The following is a 15320-nucleotide window of genomic DNA, read 5'->3' as shown; positions in this document are numbered from 1 at the left end:
TAAGGCAAATTGAATCCAGCAACAAGTAATTAAAACAGAATCATACCGTATTAAGGATGATCCCCTAGAACCAACACCTTTGATTTATTGGCAATCAAATAAACCCAACATTTGGGGTATGGTAGCAGAACAGTCAAAGGCTGACTCCGGAAGGTGTTGTTGGAACTGAGCACCAAATGAAAACAGCACACAATAAATCAACATATACCAATGCTTTTTTTTTAAATCAAATTATTGCACACACAACTAGATATTATACTATTTTTTTTTTTTTAAAGATTTACATTGTTTCAGGTGGAATTACATATTGGGACTTCTACTTTAGAAGTTTTGCAGAATTAATGTGATACTTCCTTCTCCTAAAGATGTACAGCCAGTCCTGTCAATGTAGCCATCTTCTGTTATCTGTGGGATGCCATGTCTCGGCACACTAGCAGCCTTTAACTCTGCAAACTTGAATTGCTCTTAATTTTGCTAATTAGAAAACATGAGGCTTTTCACACACCGAAAGGTTAAGCCCACCATCTTTGTCAAGTCATTCAGAATGTAAAATGAGAAGGCGACTGCCATTGTCAAAACATTTATTAATCAAAAACACAAGACTGTTGGGTTTAACAAAAAAAAATCAGTAAATATGGACATTTGGGGCCTCATGTAGGTAAATAAATTTTACCGGTTCTTAAATACCGAGCCGTACCGAATCGGTAAATTAGAATCGGTAAGTTATATGTAGGTAAAAATTCGGTAACAGTTACCGATTCGGTAACATTCGGTAATCACGAATCGGAATTCACCGAATCGGTAAATACCGAGGTGGTATTTACCGAATCGGAAAATACCGAGGTGGTATTTACCGAATCGGAAAATACCGAGGTGGTATTCACCGAATCGGTATGTACGGATTCGGTAAATAAAATCACATGACTTGACGAAACAGCTAATCCTGTGCAACGACAGCCCACCCAACCAGGAAGTGCCCACACCCAGGCAGGTGTACATAATTAGCCGAAGTGGCCACACCCAGGCAGGTGTACATAATTAGCCGACCCTGGAGAGGCTTGGAGTGCAGAGGAGAGGCAGGGAGCCGTTGCATGTGCGAGCGGGTAAACGAACAGCATGTCCAGCCAGAGAACACAGAAAGACGGAGGGGAAAGGAGGAGGAAGCTGAAATTTAGCCCCAAGGAACTCCAGGTGCTGGTGGAGGAGGTGGTGAAGCAGCACCAGAAGCTGTTTGGAAGGCAATCCCTGCAAGTGCCTGAGGCGGAAAAGCGCAACATATGGCTGGCCATCCAGGCGCAGGTCAATGCTGTGGGAGTGACCCACAGGGACATTGAGGTCCTCAAAAAGCGCTGGTATGACCTGAGGATTGTAACCAAGAGGAAGATGGGCGACATCCAGAAGGAGGCCAGCCAGACCGGAGGTGGAACCAACAGGGCACCTGCCCTCACCGAACTGGAGGAGCTGGTGGCGGCCACAATCGAGCAAGAGAGCGTCGTGGGTCTTGGGGACGCCGACAGCTCTGCCAGAGCCGCAACACACCAAGGTAAGACGAAAGCACAGCAATGTAGCCCCCCCTACCCCTATCCCACATCCCCCATTGTGAAACGAGAATCACACTGCAGTCCACACGTGTCAGTGCAGACAGGCAATGCATTCCGGGAGATGTAGTCAGGGCAACACTAACCATGACGTAAATGTTACAGGGCAACAAGGCATGTCACGCACTCGAGGCACAAGGAGACAGAGGACATATTGGAATGTGAAATGATTGATTGTGACGCTTGCAATGCAGCCCTTCGGGGACACTGAGCCAATGTTGTATTTCTGTCCACAGATGTGACATCATGCAGGACAGGGCATGCTGCAGGAGAGACGGCACACCGGCCACATATATCACCTCTAGCCAGCACAAGTTCAGACCAGGGAGCAGGCCCACTGGCAGCCGCACCACCAACACAGCCAGCCTCGCCGCACCCAGAGCCAGCATCACCTCACCGAGAGCCAGCATCACCTCACCGAGAGCCAGCATCACCTCACCGAGAGCCAGCATCACCACAACCAGAGCCAGCATCGCCACTCATGTTCGAATCACCGGCCACATCTCCGCTTGCAGGTGTGAGAATGAGGAGGCGTCCAGCAGCCAGGCTACGAGCCTTAGACACCTCGTCAGACGACAGCATGGGCCCAGAAGACCGCACCGGGCCCCAGGAAGGGAGCCATGCCACTGTGCCCCACACCTCACAGGCAGCACAGACGGGAGCAAGAGGGCGCCGCAGGTCGCGTGTCCAGAGTCCACCAGCACCCACTGACGGCCATGGTGTCTTCTTGGGGCTCGAGGGCCAAATGTTGAAACAACAGCGCCTGCAATCCAAGGCAGTCATGTCAGTCCAGAGGCACATGCGGGTGATGAAGACAACATTAGTCAACATGGACAATAACATTAGCGGCATGGCTGCGGGCATTCGGGACATGTCCCAGTCAATCCAGCAGTTGTGCAGCAAATTAGATGCTGACATCGAAGCACGGCGCCGGGAACGCCAGAGAAGGGACACTACCAGCAGGGCACTCAACCGTCTGGCAACTGCGACTTCTCTACTGTGCCGGCGCTCTGTGACGATGCAGGAGGGCCTAACACAGTGCTGCAGCGACCTGTCTCGGGGGATGGTGCAGGTGACAAGTGCACTAGGGGTGCTATTGACTAGTCAGGCGTCGACAACTGCTGCAGGGGATGCTGCGGAGAGCATCGACACCAGCAGCAGCATCACACCCCCCGTCCCAGAAGCACGCAGGAGCAGCAGGCGGCTTGGGGTTGGCTCTAGTGAGGATGCACAGGCCGTGCAATCCACCACTGCAGCGCGTATGCGCAAACATTGATGTAGCCCTGCTAAGCCACTTCCCATTGGGTGACGTAACCCTGGACATACTCCTTGTATAGATGGTATATTGCCTGATTGGCCTGTTCATGTGTTCATGGCGTGGTGCCACATTAAAACTACGTCAGGACTTCTCACAACTCGCTGTGTCCCCTCACTTACTCAGAAATAGTTGCATGTGATCTCTGCCCGTCTCTCTCTCCCATCGATTGCAGTTGGCACTCTAGCTGCGTTGCCCTCTGGCTGGCCTGACTCATCCTCTTTGTCCTCAAAATATGTTAGTTCCACATCTGTACCTTTTTTCGTGGCAAGGTTGTGCAGCATTGCACAGGTGGCAATAATCTTGCAGCAGGTGATGGGTTTGTACTGGCGTGCGCCTCCGCTCTTGTGCAGGCAGCGGAACCTGCTCTTCAGTAGTCCAAACGTGCGCTCCACCACATTGCGTGTTGTTTTATGTGCCACGTTGTATCGTCTCTCACTCTGGGTTGCTGGGTGTAGGTAGGGAGTGAGGATGAATGACCGGCATGCATACGCACTGTCGCCTGGATGAGTAAAAGGGAGCCATCAGTAACATGCCTCTATACACTATGATTTGCAGGTTTCAAGGGGCGTCACTGTTACTTACCTAGCAGGTATCCCTCTCCGAATTCTCCGGCACTCAGTCGTGTGTAGATCCCACTATTCTGGAAGATGTAAGAGTCGTGGGTGCTCCCAGGAAACTTTGCAACAATATCTGTGATGATGTTCCCTGCATCACAGATCACCTGCACATTGATGGAGTGGGTGGACTTCCTGTTCCTGTAGATGTGCTCTGTATCAGCTGGTGGACAGATTGGGATGTGTGTACCATCAATACAGCCGATGACATGGGGGAACTGTGCCATGTGATAAAAGTCTGTTTTTGTTTTCTGCAGTGCAGCCTGTGTGTTTGGGAAGCTTATGTAGTGGTGCATTCTCTGCATCATGGCATCCAGGAACTTCCTGAAGAAACGTGACAGGCAACTCTGGGATACCCCACCCACCGCAGCTATCACCACCTGATAACTGCCGGATGCCAACAGATGTAGGCTGCAGAGCACCTGCACATGTGGGGGTATGGCGTGCGCCCTTCTTATTGGATGGTCCAGGAGTGGGTGTAGGTCCCTGATTAAGTCCATGATGGTTTCGGGGTGTAGCCTGTACCTCTCATGTATCTCTGCATCAGTCAGCTGGAATAGTGTGATGCGCTGTCTGTAGATTTGTTCCTCCCGTCGCCACACCCTCAGTCCTGCTGCCTGTTGACGTAGGCGCCTTGCAATGACGTACATGGCGGCCATGTTGTCCACGCTGTTGCATTTTGGGATTGCCTATATGCATTTTTGATGGTTACCACCTGCTTTCAATCCGTGTTAATTACCGACTCTTATTTACCGATTTTCCTGGATTTCTTAATTACCGAGTTCTCCTACATGTCATTTTAAATTTTACCACTTCATATTTACCACTTCATGTTTACCGAATCGTTAATTATGTATTCGGTAAATCTGATTCGGTATTTTGGAATTCGGTAAATATGAATCGGTATTTACCGCCTCATATTTACCGAAAAGTGGTTTTTGGACTCCTACATCTCACTTGTCTGAATACCGGTCGGTAACGGCATATTTACCGAAAATAGGCCGTTACCGACCGGTATTTGGCTACCTACATGAGGCCCTTGGTCTTAGCCTAGAGAGACCTACAAAATATTTGATGTTTTAAATATTTTTATTGTGGTTTACAATTAAAAGCAACACAGGATGGGAGTATTACTGGAAGATATCAACAATTGACTTCAGAGAAGCTAAACTACTGAATCCAGCAACAAGTAATTAAAACAGAATCATACCATATAAAGAGATATCACTTCATCACATAACAAAATATAAAATTCAGGAAGCTAAAATAAAAACCCACAATGTCTAAACACCCTTCAGGAATAACATCTAGTACATCAGAATCTTAAAGTGCATAGAGTACAGGACGTTTATGACTGATCTTGCAGGCTCCATTTTATTAACTGACGTCTAGCAATACCAATACCCATGAAAAAGCCTTTCCATCCAAGTAATAAAGTCTCTGTTGAGGGATTGGGTCCAAAGATTGCCTACTACGGCAGTCTAAAAAGTTGCCCAGATCCATTTTCCCTTTAGGTTGGCTTTTTTACTTCTTGTTACATATAGAGCCATTGCCAGATTAAATATTGGTAGCAGTCGGGCAAGCCATTGTTGACAGGTCACAGGGATATTATCTAGCCAAGAAGAAGCGAAACACAAACGAACCACTGCCGTAGCGATAAATGTAAATCGTTGAGCACGGCCAGGAACCGTTTGCCATGTACCCCCAACAGAACAAGTTCAGGGGTTAAAGCAACTTTGATTCTTTTGCAAGAGTCAAAAGAATTGGTGATATTATGCCCAAGTGGTTCCAGGCAGGGGCAACTACAAAACATATGTATTAACAACCTCCCAAAATTCTCAGTATGGGAATGTAATACCTCCAGTCTCTCCCCAATCTAGCAATTTTCCATATAATACAGATCATAAAAAGTCTTGTAGTGTTGTGCTTGAGGGTTGGCTGGGTTTAATGTTGTGCTAACTAACTCAAATGATTCCAGGAAAGAACTATCTATAGTCCCCAGCTAATTCTGCCATTTTCCAGATAGTCTTTCGCGGTCAGGTTTTAGAATGACTGAAAGTGTATGTTGACATGAATCTTAAATCGCCCTCTGGAGATAAAGTATTTTCTGATGCAAAACGAAGAAAAGGACATATGTATTAAACCCCTTCTTATTGTATTTATCAGATAGTTTAAAATGTAAAGACCCTTCCGATGGTGTATGCCCTGCAATTCACAATGTCAGGTTTCTTTCTATTGTATTTGACAACGAGTTAATTGTTTAATACCACTCTGTTTAATTTGTCAGAGTTTAGTGCAACACTCTCTCCTCTTGTACTTGTCAGAGTTCAGTGTAAAGTGTATGATTTTTGTCAAAAATACCACACTTGAATAGCCCTTCTTGTGAATTCACAATGTTAAATTGATGTGTACTAGAAAATCACAGTCAGCTACACAAAAAAAACATTAAAGCAATTTCCATCCAATGTAATTTAAAAAGGAAAGTAACGTGATTAACACATTGTCAAATATTGCAAACAAAATTACAAATATTTGTAAGATTTCAAGTTGAATTGCAAATTGAAACTCCTAAAAGTACCACTCAGAATAGCAGGCTGCACATCAAGTTCCACAGGTGAATATCATAGGGGCAACTCTGCCTGTACATCCCGGCTGCTTCATTATCTGCCTGGGATCAGGTGACAATTTGTGCAACAAACTCTAACCCTAAAAACCAGCTATGTCCCTATATGTGCCAATTTCATCATATAGATGCTTTTAACTGTCAGCAAGATTAGGCCTACAGGCTTTGTCAAGTCCTTCACAATGCAAAATGAGAAGCTACTGAGTTTATCAAATTTAAAACCAATTAAGTTGGCCTATCGACTTCATCAGGAACGTAAAAATTAACACACGGTCTCCATCTACACAGAACCATCAAACGTTTTAGTCCGACACAATGTATAAGCTGACATGAACATAACGGATCCTTACAGGATCACTAAGCATTAACTGTGGTAAGACCTAGAAAGGGATCTCTTTACTTAAACCTTTGTTACTCATGTGTCAGAGTTCAGAATAGAAAACCCTTTACATTCTATCATAACTTTGGTCAAAATGTAAAGCCCTTTTCATATGGTGTGTGTCAGTGTTTACAACCTATCTATTTTATTTCAGAGGGTTCACGATGTAATCCACCTTGCTGTTGCTTTTTTAAGAGAGTTCACTGGGTTAAGTCCCGTACTATGGTGTTTGGCAGAGAGTACATAATGTATAACTCCTTCCTTTTTTATTTACCTCATAGTTCAATGTCATTGCAATAACGTCAATCATGTTAAACTCCTTCCTTTTGTGTTTAATAGAGGACCTACATTGTAAAATCACACGCTATTGCTTTTGTCAAAGAGTTCACAATTTAAAACCCATTTGTGTCATACTTGTCAAATAGGTCAAAATATAAAGATTCTTCCTGTGGTGTTCATCATTGAGTTCAGTGTAAAGGACCAAATTGTGGCGTTTGACAAGGAGGTCACAGTGTAGAATCCCTTCCTATAGCATTTGTCGGAGAGTTCACAAAATTAAAACTCTATTGCATTTGTCAGTTCGTTCATAATGGAAAACACCTCCCTGTTGCATTTGTTAGGGATTTCACAATGGTAGGACACTTTGTATAACTTTGGCAAGCAGCCCAGTGTAAAAACCCCTTCTTGTAATATCTCTCATAGTTCACAATGTGAAACCCCTTTATAGTGTATTGTTCATGGTTACACCATGCAAAGTCCCTTACTACTTTGACCTAGAGTCTGCATTGGGAACTATTTCTCTGCAAGCCTTAACACAATATAATAACAATCATAGTTAACTTTAAATTTTTCCGAGGAGGCTACAGGAATTGCTATTTAAGTCGAGTTAAATTACAGCACAAGGCTAAGTGTAAGGTTTCCCTCTAAAAGAACTGCGGGTCACTTGATAAAGTCCACACACACCATGTTACAGTGAAAATAAAGCAATGAAAAAAACGTGCTAAGCTTAAGCAAGCGAGGATCAGATCTGCAAATCAGGAACAGTTGAATTAAAAGTGACAAAATCATTTGAAGAAAAATACTGATCAAATGCTCCAAACAGAAAAAAGTCCTCGCCTTTCAGGAAATATAAATTATTGCGGCCCTCTGTTCGTTGGTGCCTTTTGTCTTCTGTTTTTTTAGCCTTACAACTGGTATTAAACAATGGCTTCTTCGTGAAGTGCAAAAGCAGAGATTGGTTGAAATGCCTTCAAATCCTTGTACCCTATAACTCAAATGTATGGCTAACCAAGGCTCCGCTGTTGCCACTGGTGCTCTATAGGACACTTAAGGCAGTTGTTAATTGAGGAACGAAGACAACTGGCGCTGAGTGGTAATTAATACAAATATGGAATTCTTCAATAAATTCTCAGTTCGGGAACCTGGATCTGTGCCAGTCTTCTTAAGGAGAACAGGCTTTCTTCTTTAACGGCAGAAAATTGCTGGTCTAAAGTTGTCCTAACTGTGAAGCAGGCACTGCAAAATGTAGGTACTGCACACAATTGTGTGGAACAAAACAAGGATGCAGGAACTCTGCCACTTACTGATGCCTTCTCTGAGGTGGTGGCACTCTGAAACCGTCTCCTGGTGATGAAGACTTAAAGGTCATTTGATTCACCACTAAAGCCGTGGCACACCTACTTCTATGAACAGCACAGAAGAGGTGGCAAGTCTTTGTGAAGTCTTCCTAGATACTGTATCATTCCAATCATGAAAGATATCACAGTACCTTAAGCAAACCAACCACTATCCTGCAAATTTTGAGATCCATGGGACACCCAAACAACCCATCCGTCCAGCCTTGGAGCTAGAAAGTGTAGACTACCATGGACTGCAAAATGGCATGCAAGAAAGTAGACTACAGACCATCTGCCCTTGCGGCTTGTTTCAACCCGTACAAGTGGATGAGGAAGAAAATGGCTGGGAAGCGGGTATTGGTAGGAGCAGGCCACCGGCAGGCGGATGAGAATACCCAGCAACTACTTGCATTTCAAAAACCAGCCACACCTTTGCCACTCACTACTGTCAATGCCGTTTACTCAAACAAGAAGTGCAGCATTAGCCAATACGAGACAATGGTACAGATGGATATGCCCATCAAAACATTAACCGCTTTGCAATTGTAGGGCCCTGCCTCGGACAGACAATAACGATGCATTATAGACTGCCACCATAGAACCAAAAACACTAATTTAATTATGCTGAATTGTAACAAAACCAGTTTAAGATTAGAGAACCGCTGAGTTTTCTAAACCACTGCGCTGCTAGCATGCGCGGTCTAAGGCTACTGAAGATGGTCCTAAAGGCTATTATCTAAGAGAGACTGGACCGTCACCCTGGATATGGACCCTAGCGTGCAACTGTGCACACACAGCTTGGGTGGTGAGAAAGTTTCTCACCTTCATTGCCTATAGAAATTGCGTCAGTTATATTAGAACAAGCAAGTGAATGCTTAAGCTGTGATAGCCACTGAGCTTGCACTTAAAGAGACCACCAACTGGCAATAAAGGCCCTCGAGGCACAGCTCACGTCTGTGAAGGAATAAGGACCTTCAGCCAATCAAAACGTGACTCTCGACGTGCTCCGATACATGGTTCTACCTGAGGAACTCATCAAACCGTCCCAAGTACATGCTCTTACACATGCAAAATGTTAAGATAAAAAAAAAACTTTCGGATGCTAATACCGGCGTTGTCATTTCCCCACTATGATGCTGAAATTACTTGTCACCCGTACAGTGCGGAGGATAAAGCCAGCACTTTATTACACACCTGCTCTTGCACCTGCTAGACGCCTTCTCACAGCTCAGACTCCCTAGTGCTTCGCTGGGCACAATGCGTCTTCGCAAATACTGCATCACAGAACGTGTCCTGTAAAGTGTTGAAGGTCACCCGAGTGTACACAATACTGACAGCACGTCCTCATCCTATTTGCGTTTCTGTGGGAGATATTCGGGGGCGGGGGTCATTTTCAAATGACAGCCTTTGAAACAGTATTCGTTCTGCTGGTAACTTCGCACACGATGTGCGCAGGTTGAAGTTAAATTCGTTTACGCAATTATTGATTTACTCACATAAAATGAACGGAACTGGCAGACCATACAGTTCAAAGTGACGCAGACGAGAAGAGGGCACGTTATCCGAAGTGCTAGCTTCGGAGATGTATCTATAAACTACGCAAAAAAGTCGCATATCAAGAAGAACGGCTAAACATGCTGTCTCGGCGCATTACAAAGCGCTTCCCTTAACCCTCGTGTTGCGTAATTACAACACCAATTAGAATTATCGACTCTCGCAAAACGTGTACATAATGCATCTACACGAGCGTCGATCTTTTACGGATTTGCCTACGTTCCGCGTCATCAATGGCAATTACAATGGACACGTTTTTAATTCTTTTACAAACTTGGCACACAACTTTACCGATGTCGTGTGTTTTACCACATTAGTAGACTAACACTGCGTGTCCCACTATTGAAAATACACATTCGTCTGCTAGACCCCTTATACTTTAACTGATGCCGCGAAAATAGCCCAGAGCATCTTTAGACACCTAAACAACGTCGTTCTTATAACAAAACGTCCATTGTGGACATGTGTAGAACCTGGAGGTCACCGGCTCAAATTCCGAAGAGTCCACTTAGCTGTGCATCCTTCCGAGGTCATATCAGTCAGTTGGTGCTATGGATAACAAATATATTACCACATACAGACGAGGTAAATGGTGTAAAGTGTGCGTCGTGTATACTATTCATAATTAAAAGTTTGTTTGGTAACGCACGAACCCGTGCAGAAGACGTCAGTGTGACCATTATACTGGAAAAATAAGTCAAAAGTTTATTATGGCTGTCATTCTTGATCGTGGGTTGCCTTGCGGGTGTGTGTTTATTTATGTTGTTGTGTTGCAGAAAATGAAACCGTACTGCGGGCCCTGAGCCATATGGCCTGCGTTGTTGATACCTCCTGCCTTAGTGTCTATGCAAAGCTAAGTGCCTCATTGTATGTTTCTCATTTGTTCTCGTCACTTTAGCGGCCGGCCGGAAGGTTGTAGGCCCATACCTGTATATATTTGAGATTGCAATAAACGGTTTCAAAAAAAAAAAAAAAAAAAAAAAAAAAAGTTTATTATGAAGGAAATCCTTATCTGTTCTAGCTCTAAAGGGCTGAACCCACAAACAAAATCCCCTTTTGTTGCACTGACCTACAGCCACACACACTGATTCAATTTCGCTGTAAACTGTCCTATTGCCGCTTCTCTTTGCCGATCAACTTTAAAATAATACTGAATTTAGTGAACTCCACATTACTACCAAGTGGTAGCCGATGACCTGCACAGACAGGTGTATGGTTGATATGAAGGTTGTAACTTCTTGAAACCTATTTTGTTTCCCCATACATTTGAAGTAATCAAGGGCGTTCTAGGGTATGCCGTAAAGCTAAACGATGGCGCTTTCTGGCTATACACTCGATTACCTCCGATAATATTTCACACCCCAGATCCTTCCCTAAGCCCACTACGATTAACAGCGCAAAGTGCTTTGTTGACAGCCACATAAACCACAAGTTGTTTCTCTACCATCCACACAGAGCGCTCGGTAGGAGAGCAGAAGGGTAGCACCGACCCCCCCCCCCTTGGGTGTTACCCCCGACTTTTCCCCCGACTGGGGCAACCGGGAGTCAAGCACCGGATGTCAAGCCCTTGGACTACGCCACTGAGTAATGTCAGGACACCCCGCTGCGTCCCTATCGCACTCCGATAGGCCTTGTCCCCAACCCAGCTGCGTTACTAACCTGGAGACCCCCCCCCCCTTGCAAAAATACATAAAGACCGCCCCCGCCTCTCCCTCAGTCAAGAGCTCTCAGGCCAGAGTACTATGCTGAATGGGCCTCCTGGAGTTCGCTGGCGCTCTACCCCCTCCCCCGCACCACGGGGACTATATTACGCCACTGGTCCCACCCTTCCCAAATCTTGGCCCGGTACTACCCACGAACCACCCAATTTAAATGGGATCGCCCCCCACCTGAAGGCAGGACCACGGACTAGGCGTCAGGGATTTGGGTATTAAGAGTGCGGTAAGTGCAGGTGCACCGGAACCCCTCGGTGCCCCAGCCTCCGCCACCCACAGGGCGGAGAGCTCGCGCGCAGCCCGGCGGCGCAGCAGCTGCCCACGGGCGGACCTTGCCTCGGTGGCGTGGGCCGCGGCGGCCGGCGTGCTTCCATTCCTTTGTGACGACGCCGGGTCAGCCCGAGGTCACCCTGTCCCTGGAGGCGGGGTGCCGCAGGGAGCGGCCCTCAATAGCCCGGCTAAATAAATTGTGCTCTGTACGCTGCCCGTCGCAGACAATCACGTGGTAAGTCTCCGTTTCCCCTACTTCCCCCCTCCTTCAGCCCCACGTGGGTCCCCCTCTCACAGACCAATCAGAACTTCGCCGAAACGTTGATGGCAACTTTTCATTTGTCCTGGACTTTGTCGCTCCCGCCTCCATCTAGGACGTTAAAGGAGAAAGGCGGACCCAGACAGGGCGTCACGCGCGTGTGACGTTGTGTCTGGCACCGCCCTCTTAGGAAACCGGCCGGGCGTGCTGCGATTTAAAGGAGCCACGTCGTGGCATGAAGACAGACTGAATGTGTACCCTTCACCTAGGTAACGATAAGAGAAAATCGATCTAAAGCTGAAGCAACCAGTAAACCTTCCGCAAGCCTTGGGCTTCTACCGGAATCAATAGCTTTGCCGGCGAGTAACGTTTCTAACTTGTGTGAGTTTCTCACCAAATCTAGTCTTCAGAATCAATCTTTGTCTCTGTTATATCAAAGGCGTGCATGATTTATTTCGGACTCTTACCCGCTACTGATATTTTAAGTCTGCTATCCTTATTATATTTGACAATTGTTGAAATAGATAATTCACCAATTTGTGTACATCCGTGTTTTTTTTGTATGACAAGAACATTGCCATATGCTCCATTTTGAGCGCTCATGAAACTATGTAATACTATATATTGAATTAAAATGGGAAATGTCCGGAGCACTGCTGAAGACAATCTAGTTTGAGAGAGCTACACCCCTATTCTTCCTCAGCCCTCTTATGTTAAATCCCCGGTCTGCATTCTAGTGATATCTGCCCTACGGGGTGTATTGTTACGGCAACATGAAAGCATTTCGGTTGAATGCCTCAATAGTGGTTATGTGTGGACCCACCCTATTACAACCCTTGGCTTTCGGATAGGAATCTACCGCTGCTTCTGTAAACCTTGGAGGCGGGCTACAATCAGGGCCACGTGAAATATGCGACAGGTGAGGACCAAAATATGCGCAGGGTTGAGTAAATTATGCGGCAACAAAACGCAAATTATGCGACACAATGAGGAACATTTTTTGACAGTATTCATATTTGGCATCTGTACACACGTTAACACTGTCTGGGCAAAGGTTTCAACTCATTAGTTCCAAATTAACAGCCAAATACAGCAATTTGTAAAAGTGACTAGTAAGTACTTGTGAAGGGCTTTCCATTGCATAGCCCAGCCGCATGCGTTGCTGCCTTTTTATGTCAGCAAATTGTGATCCGTTTAGACCTAGAAACAGTTCTTTTTGTTAAAATCTGACAATTATGCAGATGATGATGGATTAGGTGGTAAATGCGGCTAATCCACGACTATGTGGAAAACACCCCAGTCACAGAATCCCATAACTCCAGGGCCCTGGCTATAATGCCATGTTGGTAAATAAGTATTTGTCTAAATCTATATAGTATATGTTGACATATTCACACACGTCATTAACATTTATGACTTTTGTTAACTACTGATAATTATGCATGCTTGCATTTATGTTTTGGTTGCAGGTTGCATGCTCCTTGTTCCCTCTACGCCGGCTCCTGTTTTGTATCTGATCCACTGTAGAACCCTCTGCTTCATTCATTAGTTTTTCTGGGGCCAGGCCAGACTGCAACTGTAAACCATTAGCTTACATATTGTAGCAAGAGTAGCGTGCACTTAGTCACACTAGGTTTAGCAGAAATCCCCAAGTAAACCAAATTGAAGTTGAGATGCAAGAGCAGATGTAAATACAAGAGATTTAGACCTAAATTAAAATAGATCCCCTCAGAGATGCTTTCTCTGAATAAGCAGTATCACACCTTCTTAGCCACCTGGGTGAACCTCACGTAAAACTCTAGAATCAGCCTGACACACAGCATGTAGGGCTGAGCAAATGCACCCAGATTTAAAGGCAGTAAGAGCCTGGACCTTTTATTCTGGGCTAGTTACAGTGTTGTGAAGCCATCTCCTCCGTAGATTGTTCAATAAGCTTTTGAGTGTGTGCTGAGCACCGTAGGGAGCTTGAAAAGCAATAAAGAAGTCCTCTTTCTCCAGGAACCCAATTATGTAGATTATTTCAAATGAATTAAACCAGCAATTAAGGCAGCCGTCGCTTCTAAAAGTAACCCAAACATGATTCACTCTATGGTTGGTGTCAGTCCTGATCACATTAAGGTTATTGCCATCTTAATATACAAATCCACTTTATTTTATGAGGAATTAAAGCAGTTCATCTTATGTACATTGTATTGGATGTGTATTAACATCTCTGCAGTTTGTTTTCATGTGCTGTTGTTATGTACATCGCTGATGTGATGGGCCCTTGCGAACAAGCCTAACTACGCCTTCTATCATTGCGAGGTAGGAGAATTGAATAACACTGAATTAAGTAACAATTAATTAAGAAGAGCACTCTATCAGTATTTTCACAATGAAAGGGAAAGAGCAGACTCTGTGAAACAATCCACAATTGACTATTTACTAATCCAGGAATCACACATTGAACCCCTGACGTCCCCCCAGCCCTATTTATGTAAAAAAACTGGGTAGATGGACCAGATTTCTATTATTTAGATTCAGGGATAGGAGCATTATAAACCTCATCTGCTTTCCACTGGGTTACATTAAAAACCCGGAAAAACTACATTGTCCTTGTGACCACGGTGGAACCCAGAGTATGCCCCATTTCATTTTCGGCTGTGGTTTTTATATGAAATTTACAAGACATTATCTAATCCCATATTGTAAGAAATATGACTTGTCTAACCACAACCTCGCCTATAGACACTTTTTAATGCTAGGATCAGATGAATTAATTTTTAGAGTTAGTAGCTTTCTTAAAGCCATTGTATGCTCACGCAGGTCGTTGAAAATTGATTAGTTTTGCTTAGACATTCACTTTGCACTTTAAAGCATGTCTTGCTGAAATTTAATACATCGTATTAGTTTTGTCATCATAAATTTATGAGCTAATTTTCTATGTTTAACTTTATATATTGTTGTATGATGGCCTCATGCACAGCCCAGCCAGAAGGATATCTGTGTTTTCATTGTTGTTTTTATAAATTATATTCTTACATGTAATAAGCTGCGGCCCAAAATTGTAGTATTTAATGTGTATTTTAAAATTTTTGTCTTTGTGCTTTTATGGATGGTTTGTTGAAATCCGAATAAAGTCTATTTGAATTGAATTGAATTGAATTGAATTAAGTAACACTAACACCTGTTATTCACAGAACATGGAACTGACAGTCGCACCGAATGAAGGACTATGTAAATAGCAGCAAGTATTATGATGGAGATAATAATTTTTATAAAAGGTTTGACCGGCAGTCAAAGGAAATGTACTTATATCAGAGTGCTCCCACAAAAAATAATGTTGATTATTACCCAGAACAGTCGTTGAGGGCGGCCTAACCTGGAATATTGGC

At 44.5% G+C, this 15320-nt stretch overlaps 1 long non-coding RNA gene across 1 annotated transcript in view; it reads right to left on the bottom strand.

Annotated features, from left to right (window-relative positions):
* The window catches only part of LOC146812306 (uncharacterized), a 41739-nt gene extending 29836 nt beyond the window's left edge, over positions 1–11903 (bottom strand). The window contains exon 1 of the long non-coding RNA XR_014965900.1: positions 11749–11903. This is a non-coding gene — a long non-coding RNA (uncharacterized LOC146812306). The remainder of the gene's footprint in view (positions 1–11748) is intronic.
* Positions 11904–15320: the final 3417 nt, after the last annotated feature.

This window comes from Triturus cristatus, chromosome 7 (assembly GCF_964204655.1).
Source record: "Triturus cristatus chromosome 7, aTriCri1.1, whole genome shotgun sequence".
In the NCBI taxonomy this organism is placed as follows: Eukaryota; Metazoa; Chordata; class Amphibia; order Caudata; family Salamandridae; genus Triturus; species Triturus cristatus.
This window is presented reverse-complemented; position numbering and strand designations above follow the sequence as displayed.